Source organism: Phoca vitulina, unplaced genomic scaffold, assembly GCF_004348235.1.
Source record: "Phoca vitulina isolate PV1807 unplaced genomic scaffold, GSC_HSeal_1.0 scaffold15, whole genome shotgun sequence".
Taxonomy (NCBI): Eukaryota; Metazoa; Chordata; class Mammalia; order Carnivora; family Phocidae; genus Phoca; species Phoca vitulina.
In genome coordinates this window covers 35,342,086-35,351,732 of record NW_022589718.1, presented here as the reverse complement: position 1 = coordinate 35,351,732, position 9,647 = coordinate 35,342,086, and the positions used below count along the sequence as shown (strand labels likewise).

The window sequence follows — 9,647 nt, the reverse complement described above, 5'->3', positions numbered from 1 at the left end:
TGAAATCTATAGGTCAATTAAATGAGTAATATAGATAAAAATCTTCATTAAAACTGGGTATCTAGACTCAGCCGATATTATCAAAGAGATAACTCAGAGATCACACCAATCATCCAATGAAACATATTAGTAATAAAGTCTCATTCATAAGGATTCATTACAAGAACTTAAGTTGAAACAAACAAAACGGGATGAAAAAAACAAGATTAAAATACAAAGAAATGAATTAGAAAACAGGACAAAACTATCACTTGATTAATAATTAAAACTACTGGAAAGAACGAATGAAACAACTTAGTTCTAGAACTAAGAGAAGGGAGATAAAATGAAAATATGCACAAATAAGAATAAATGAATTTTATAATGAGGGAAATAGGGATATGAAGCAATGCAATAGAAGCATTTGGATACTAAATTTAAAGTATCACTGAAATCCTACTTAGTAAAATGTATATATATAAGTATTCCTAATTTATTGATGTATAAATATTTATTTTAGGGGTGTGTGTGTGTGTGTGTGCACATTCACTTGTGAGAACACCAGCTCAGGAATACAATTCATTACTGAATGATTAACTCACATAGTTTCAAGGTGGCAGGCAGTGATCTAAGCATTCAGTTAGCATTATCTCATTTAATTTCCAAAGAAGCCCCAGGAGATGTAATTACTGATCTTATTTTACAATCTGGCAGCTGAACCCAACAATCCACTTTCTGATAATGCGCTTCCCTGGACCCCAGGGGTAGGTCACTGCCAGAAAAGACGGACCCATGAAGCAGACTGCTTCCTTTATAAATTCTCGATCATCAGCCACAGATCCCTCAGCACTGGAACAATGCACTTCCACTATATTTCTCAGGTCAACTCACTCTCCTGTTCCTCACGGGACCTATTCCGAAAGGTTTTTCCTCTCCTAACACTGCTGACTACATGGTCTTCACTCAGCCTCAGAAGATGACCCCAGCCTCTCACTTGAAAGAGAGGGTAATCTGTCACAAAGAACATCATCTTCTTCGTTCTGTTCCCTACATCTATCTGCCTCTTGTCCTCTTGGGACAAGCGGGGCTAATTCCTCCTTTGGGACAAAGGAATTTTCACCCATGTGTTGGAGTCTATCTACTCTCATGTTATCAGGAAAATGGTATTCTTTACCCTTTTTCACTGGTATGTTTGTTTGTCTTTCACCTGGACACTTTCCATTGTATTATTCACCATGAAGAAACTTTCATTTAAACAATCAAATCCTTACTCACCATTGCATGTCCCTCTGGTCACTAGTCAGTCTGTGTCCTCTCCTTCATGAGCAGAATCCCAACACAGCAGTGCATACCTATTGTTTGCTTTTTCACACTGTACCTTCACTCCTCGGCTGGCTGCCACCTGCCTGTGGGCACCACCACTCCACAGAGACAGCTTTGCTAGGATCCCTGAAGACCTCTGTGTAGCCAGATCCACAGGGCACTTCTTGAAGAACTCTTATTGCGTTTTCCTGTGATTCAAGTTAAACATGATCACTGTAGAATCTTTAAAATAGGCAGATAAGCAAAAAACTAAAATAGAACAGAACAGAATAGAATAGATTAGAATAGAATAGAATAGAATAGAATAGAAAGAATAGAATAGTAGAGTAGAATAGGCAGATATGCAAAATGACACAAACACAAGCCCTTCACAGTACTGATTACAGTTATGTGATTTCCTCTTGTTCACATAAAATTTTAGGGAGAACTTCTTTTTCTCTTACTGAATATTTTGCTGCAACATCATTTTTAGTATCAGTGCAGTAGAGGGATGGTTTCATTTGTATTATAAAGAACATCACTGCAGATGAGTACTCATGCCCCTGGGTCATTTCCCATTCCTGGACCACCCGGACATATTCCCAAAATGCACTGCTCATTAGCCCCCACTCGTGAGCCCTCCCCAAGGAATGCTGGCGCCTTCCTTGTCACTGCCCAGTATACTTATTTCTGTTCTTTTTAAATGACCATTCTTTTCTTTTCTGTAGGCCTACCGTCCTCCATTCCCAAATGTCACAATTCCTCCTTCTCCTCTTCCTATTTTAAATTCTCTCCCCAAGCTTTTCATACCCACCCATACGGTTTCAGACACCTTTTCTTGCATGCTAAATGGATAATTCCCATAATATGTAACCCCCTTCAAGACAGAGGGAAACTTTAAAGGTAACTGATTTTAATAAGCCTTGAAATCATGATATGAAAATATTTAGATAACATTGCCTAAATGAAAGAAGCAAGTTTAGATTAAGCATTCAACTATTATTGTAACTTGAGTTTATATATCTAACTCTAAAACTCATGTTCATCCCATCAGGCAGGTTTTATTTCCAGAATGATTTCACTTAGGAAATTGCTATTATAATGCATCTCAAAAACACATGAATAACAAAGAAAATGCCTCCACAGTTTCTGTAAAGGCATTTCACAAATTCTGACATTATTCTTATTTTTTTTTAAGATTTTATTTATTTATTTGAGAGAGAGAGGGAGAGAGAATCTGAAGCAGATTCCCCACTGAGCAAAGAGCCCAACGCGGGACTCAATCCCACAACCACAAGATCATGACCTGAGCTGAAACCAAGAGTCAGATGCTTAACCAACTTAGCCACCTGGGTGCCCAACATCATTCTTAATTTTCAAGAACATGTTATATATTAGGTACAGGAAGATTCTTCCTTAACCTGCTAATTTTTTCTCTTCATCAGAGCTAAATTCAATGTAAAATAAAGTTCAATTCTCATTAAAGTAAAGAAGAAAATAATTATGACTATTACCACTATAGTTTATAATGTTCTGAATTTTTAGCTAGGGAATGAGCTTATACATCAGAAAAAAAAATTAGAGACACATTTATCATAATTTAAGCATGATACTTATTGACTTAGAAAACAGAATCGAATTGACAAAAATTTTAAAACGAATTAGATAATTTAATAATATGACCCAATAAAAAATAAAGATAAAAAATCAATAACTTCATTATATACCAGTGATAATTTGTTTTAATTGGTATCTACTTTTCTATTATCTTTTCTAATAGCAGAGAAGAATATAAAACCTTGATAAGAATATTAAGAAAATATATTGAAACTAAACATTTGGAAATTTTTAAGATTTTACCGAGCTATGTTAAATAATGATTTAATAAAGTAAGAATTGGTTCTTTATACAACCAACAGTATAGTAAAAATGTGAAGATTCTTAATATTCTGCATCAATAGTTACTTATTTCTAAAAACATGACAGAATATTTAACTTTTCTTGAGGTAGGATGAACCTTTCCTAAGCGTAAACATAATAAAAAAAATAATCTTGAGGAAGAAATAAATCAATATTTTTGAATACATAGTGATATGAACACAAACACACCTATGAGGATATGTCTTAGCCTTCACAACAGGGAAAAAGCAGAATGATTTGAATTATCAATAAGAATTGAACAATTGCATAAGCTCATGTACATCCAGTTGACAAGATGCATTTTTACAATTGGAAATCGTATTTTTGAAGCATATTTGATGACACATGCAGTATGATACAAATTTTAGGAATAAAGTCATCATGTTACTGGATAATCACTCAGCAACACTTCTCTGTTGCATTTTCAAACAGCATGCTTGTTATTTTGTGGAATGAGGGGAAGAGTATGTTTTTATAGATCTCAGCTGCATTTAGGGACCTTGAAGACACAGCGATGATAATACCCTTATTCTGTTGGCTCTTTTGCCTCCATTTGTATACCCTTATCTCTGTTCCTTAGTTAATGCTGATATACCAGAATTAACTGCCACCTTGGGGGAAGTATGGGGCAAGAACAAGTAGAAACATTTCAAAGATCTTCTATCATTTTCAAGTCACATTTTCCCTGATTCAGTGTTCACTTGTCTCCTCTAAACCTTTGACTCTTTTCCAGAGTTCTGACAAATTTGATCCTGACAGTTTTCTGCTTGTTTTTCAATATTTTTTGATATTCCTCTAAGGAAAGGAGAGCTTGGAGTTGCCTACCCTGCCATGTTGCTGATGTTGCTCTTTGGATAATTTTTAAAACACTGTCATTGCTGGATGGGGTCCCTGGGAAGTAGATTCAGACTCAGAGAATGCACACGGGGAGTTCACTAAGGTATGCTCCTGTGTCAACACGAGTACAGGAAAAAGAAGTTGCAGGACCGGGTACCAGGGGAGTTCGAAGTGCATTGCAACTTTAAAAAACAGCTCAGGTATGACATAGGGAACTTTGAAGCTGAGGAGGCCCATCAGAGTTACTGTGATATCAGGTGAGAGGAGAGAGCCTGTGAACCCCTGTACGGGCAGTCAATAGACACTGACTGCCAATACAACTCTCTTCGGAGAGCAATGCCCAGGGGGAACTAATGTCTGACCTGTCAGCCAGAAGTGTTCCCTACCATTCAGTGAATAGGCATTTAATTCCTGAAGTGGGGTCTGGACATGTATTACAATGCCAACCATCATCCATCCCTTGAGCCACTCACATCTAATTTTCCTTATGATCTCTGGGAGCAGCAAGAGTCTGCTGTGTCTCTCTCTTCCCAAGGGCAGCTTAGAAAAGCCAGTGGAATGAAATGTAGCTCCCACTTGTGTATCTTGTCCCAAGGCCATAGCTGATATCATCCCCTTCTCTACATCCTTTCTCAAGTCCCCTCACACTCAGCTTCTATCTATGGGGTCTGGGTGAGGAAACTCATGCTTTGTTACAGACCTTCATCACAAGCCTTCTAATCCCCTAGTGACTATGCTCTTCATAGGTCGTGGGTACCCCATTTTTCCAGTTACTCTTAAAACTGGGCAAGGGGTATTAAGAGATGCTGAAATAAATCACCTGTATGTGAAACATATTCCCCCCAATCACGTATTATAAAAGCATCCTGTCTCCTCCTGATCATCAGTGACAGCTACCCCTGCCAGGGAAGTGACTCCTCTTTTTGCCTGCTGGTCTCTTTGTGTAAAAGTCCAATGTGCCTGAGGAGTCATGTAAAGACCAGGGGCTCTTACTGTGTTTCCTGAAGAGCCCAGAGGTGGAGAGGCAGTAAAACTGTTACCCCAACTGCTCACTAGGAGTGACATCTGCAGACCCACATCTACTTTCATTGATTCCCGGACCTATGCATTTTACCTAATGTGGGTCCCACACCACATGGTGGTCATTGATTTAGGGTATATACTGCATCTCAGAGGATGAGGTCCTATCCTTGCAGGATGTCATTTCTGAACTGTGAACCTCAGCTGTGCCATCTACAGGACAGTCTATCCTTTCTCAGGCTGGCTGCCTCTGGGTGGCGCAGTGTGTGACAACAGCGGTGGATTCAGTTGTCCCAGTGCCCACAGAAACATTGACTTTGCTATAAAGTGGATCCCTTGATCTGACTCAGTGTGATGTGGGCTCCATATTGGTGGATGAATCACAGCAAACTCTTGGATCATTTTGGTGACTGAGGCCATAAAGTAGGGAAATGCAAACCAATATCTAGAACATGTTTCTTTTCCAGTCAAAATAAGTCACAGCCTTTGTTACAGGTGGAAGGAATCCAGTGTTGTCAACTTTCACCCAAAAACTGAACATCTTTCTCAATAAACAGTGCCAAACTGGGGCTCAGGGTTGGATTCTCTTTCTTGCAGTTGGACATTAGGAACATCAGTAGTAAATTAGCCTCAATGGGAGGAAGACCATGGTATTGGGTTCATATATGCAGACCCTCCAAACTACAGCCCTGAAAACTATTTAGGCAGCCATTGTAGTAGTCTGGGATGGTCCATTACACAGGCTTGCTAACGTCAACTGACCATGTCAGGGTCCAATGCACAAGAGAGGAGTGTATTATTTTTCCTTCTATGTACAACACCTAGAAACACAACTGATTACCAGAAAAAATAAGTTAAAATTATCTTGGTAGAGATAGTTTCTCAGTTCTGCTTTTTTCTCTCTTCTGGTTTTTCCAACCCACCACCTCAGGTGGTCCTGTGTAGTCATTTCAAGGTTTTGGAATGGTGCCAGAATCAAAGATACACCCAAACTGCAAGACTTTTGTGATGGCAAGTAGCATAACTAAAGGAAAAAATCACTCACAAAATGCCAGTGTTTCAAGCTGCTGATAACGCATAAGCTTACAAAGTCTTGACTCTTTCCTTGATAACTTTATTAGAGGGCAATTACTTTTCCTCTACCAGCTCTTTTTATGTATTAATTTTTTAAAAAATGTATGACCAAGACATAGTAACAGTAACATGAAAAGTAAAGCAGAAGCTATTAAAAGTACTGTGGCTAATACACTCACTACTGTGGAAAGTGAGCCTCTGGAGATGACTTGAATATGACCAAAATGGGGACCTGCAAAAATTCAAAACACAGAATCCATACATGAGACAGGTTATCCCTGTTGATCCCAAGAACAGTAAATATTATCTACAACTCTATGTTGATAACAGATGATAGTCTATGTTCATGGATCAAAAGACTCAATATTTTCAAATGTCAATTCTTCCCAACTCAATCTTTAGATTCAACATAATCCCAGTCAAACTACCAGCAAAATTTTTGCGGATATCAACAACCGATTCTAATATTTAAATGTGGAGAAACAAGAGACCCAGAAGAGCTAACACAATATTGAAGGAGAAGAACAAAGTCAGAACTGATACTATCTGACCTCAAGACTTACTATACAGCTATAATAATCAAGACAGTGTGATACTGGTGAAATAAGGAATAGACCAAAGGAACAGAGAACCCAGAAATAAACCTATAGAAATACAGTCCACTGATCTTTGACAAAGAAGTAAAGGGAATACAATGGATGGTCAAAGGTAGTCATTTCAACAGTGTTTGAGGAAATGGACATTCACATGCCAAAAAAAAAAATGTACATACAGAATTTATACCTTTCAGAAAAATTAACTCCAAATGTATCATAGACCTAAAATGCAAAACTATAATACTTCAAAGAAAACATATGAGAAAATAGAGGTGATCTTGAGTTTGGTGATGACTTTTCGATTCAACATCAAAATCATGATCCATAGGGGCGCCTGGGTGGCTCAGTTGTTAAGCATCTGCCTTCGGCTCAGGTCATGATCCCAGGGTCCTGGGATCGAGCACCGCATCGGGCTCCCTGCTTGGCGGGAAGCCTGCTTCTCCCTCTCCCACTCCCCCTGCTTGTGTTCACTCTCTTGCTGTCTCTCTCTCTGTCAAATAAATAAATAAAATCTTAAAAAAAAAAAAATCATGATCCATAAAAAGAAAAAAAAATTGGGAAGTTGTACTTCTTTAATATTAAAAAAAGTCTGCTTTGTGAAATACATAGTTAAGAGAAAGAAAAGACAAACCATGGACTGGGAGCAAACATTAGTAAAACATGTATCTGATAATGGACTTTTATACAAATTATACAAAGAACACTTAAAACTAAACAATAACAAAACAATCCACTAAAAAGAGCAAAAAACACGTGAACAGATGCTTTACCAAAGAAGATATACAGATGCGGAATAAGCATATAAAAAGATGCTTAACAACATAGATCATTAATGAAGATTGAAGCAACAATGAAATATCACTGCAGACCTTTTAGAATGTTTATAATCCAGAACACTGACAACACGGAATGCTGGCCAGGATGTGGAGCATCCACATTCATTGCTGGTGGGAATGCAAAATGATATAGACGTTTTGGAAAATAGCATGGCAGTTTCTTACAAAACTAAATAGACTCTTACCATAGGATCTAGCGATCTTATTTCTTGGTATTTATTCAAAGGAGTTGAAAATTTATTTCCATATGAAAACCTGCAAACAAATATCTCTAGCAGCTTTATTCATAATCACTAAAATTTGGAAGCTTCCAAGATTTGTCCTTCAGTAACTGAATGAATAAATAAACTGTGGTACATCCAGACAATGGAAAAGTATTCAGTGCTAAATAAACATAAGCTATCAAGCCATGAAAAGACAGGGAGGAATCTTAAATGCATATCCCTTAGTGAAAGAAACCAGTCTGAAAGGGCAACATACTGCATGTCTCCAACTATATGACATTCTGGAAAAGGCAAAACTATAGAGAAAGTATAAAGATGAGTGGTTGCCAAGGGCTCAGAAGGAAGGAAGGGAGTTGACTAGGTGGAGCACAGAGAAAATTTAGGGCAATGAACTAGACTGTATAATACCATTAAGAGTGACTAAGACACCATGCATGTGTCAAAACCCATTGAACCATCAAACAAAAGGAGTGTACCCTAATATAAACTGTGGACCTTAGTAATAATGTATGGATATCAGTTCATTAATTGCAAAAAAATGTACCATACTAATGCAGTAACTGGGGAAACCATTGTGAAGAGGAAGAGGGGGTGCTTATTTTTTCTGGAAACCTAAAACTGTTCTAAAAGATTATCTTTTAATAATAATCATTAAACAACAACAGTATCTCCTGAGAAATACTGACCAGGTGTGAGAGTTTGTGGGTCCATCATCCTATCAGATAATGAAAATATGAATACTTCTTAAAGCCCAGTTATCCTGGTGGTGTTCTCTGGAGGCAGGTAAAAGGATACCATCCTAAAAATGAACATCATAACAGCTTAAAGATGATAAAACTTCCCAGAATAAACATGGGGAAAAGCTGACCTTATAAAAGAATATGAATAAGTGAGACCTGTGTGAAGTTGGTCGACCATCCACACAATGACTAAATGATGAATTCCAAGACAACTGCAGAAATACCAGAATTGACCTGTAGTGAATGAGTCAATAAATGCATAAATATACATAGGATTAATTAAAATACGCATGCATCCTTCCTTGATGCTAGAAAAATGTGTGACTGTTTTGCATCAGCCCAATTCCTATTTTAGGGGACAGAGTTGTGTTCCGGGGTTTAGGGTGCATCCTGCTTCACTTACCTGTCCTAGATATGACTTCCCATGTGTCTACCATTGTTCTGCCATCCAGAATGCTCTCCTTTCTGAGTCCGTACTCATAATTATCAACACTTGCACTTAACTCTATTTAAAGCAAAATAAACCAACCCCTATTGATTTTTAGCAGAAACACTTAACTAATACATATTACCTTCCTCAGAAGAATTAAGGTCCTCATAAAAATCCATCTGGAAATGGGAATGGCTAATATGAATAATATACACTGGGGTATTCTAAGTCGAGGGCTTCATGGTCCCACTGAAAACTAAAGAGAAGGGTGCCTTCACTTCATTCCTTTTCACATTTTGCTCACAAGGCAACACTGGAAAAGTGAGTGAGCAGAATTATCGTTTTAAAGTTAAGGAAGCAGGGGCACCTGGGTGGCTCAGTCGTTAAGCGTCTGCCTTTGGCTCAGGTCATAATCCCAGGATCCTGGGATTGAGTCCCACATCGGGCTCCCTGCTCAGTGGGAAGCCTGCTTCTCCCTCTCCCACTCCCCCTGCTTGTATTCCCTCTCTCGCTGTGTCTCTTTCTGTCAAATAAATAAAATCTTTAAAAAAAAATAGGCATATAACTTATCAGAAGCTCTCACTAAAATGTAATTTCTCATTTGTTAGGGCTGAAGTGGAACTTTTGACTCTGCATCTCTAAAATGTTCTGAGTTAGGACTGAGAGAGAAAATACAGGACACCCAGGTA

At 38.0% G+C, this 9,647-nt stretch overlaps 1 long non-coding RNA gene across 1 annotated transcript in view; it reads right to left on the bottom strand.

The window, feature by feature from the left end:
• Positions 1–1,260: 1,260 nt before the first annotated feature.
• LOC116637770 overlaps positions 1,261–9,647 on the bottom strand; it is a 255,519-nt gene continuing 247,132 nt past the window's right edge. Inside the window, exon 3 of the long non-coding RNA XR_004300541.1 lies at positions 1,261–1,490. This is a non-coding gene — a long non-coding RNA (uncharacterized LOC116637770). The remainder of the gene's footprint in view (positions 1,491–9,647) is intronic.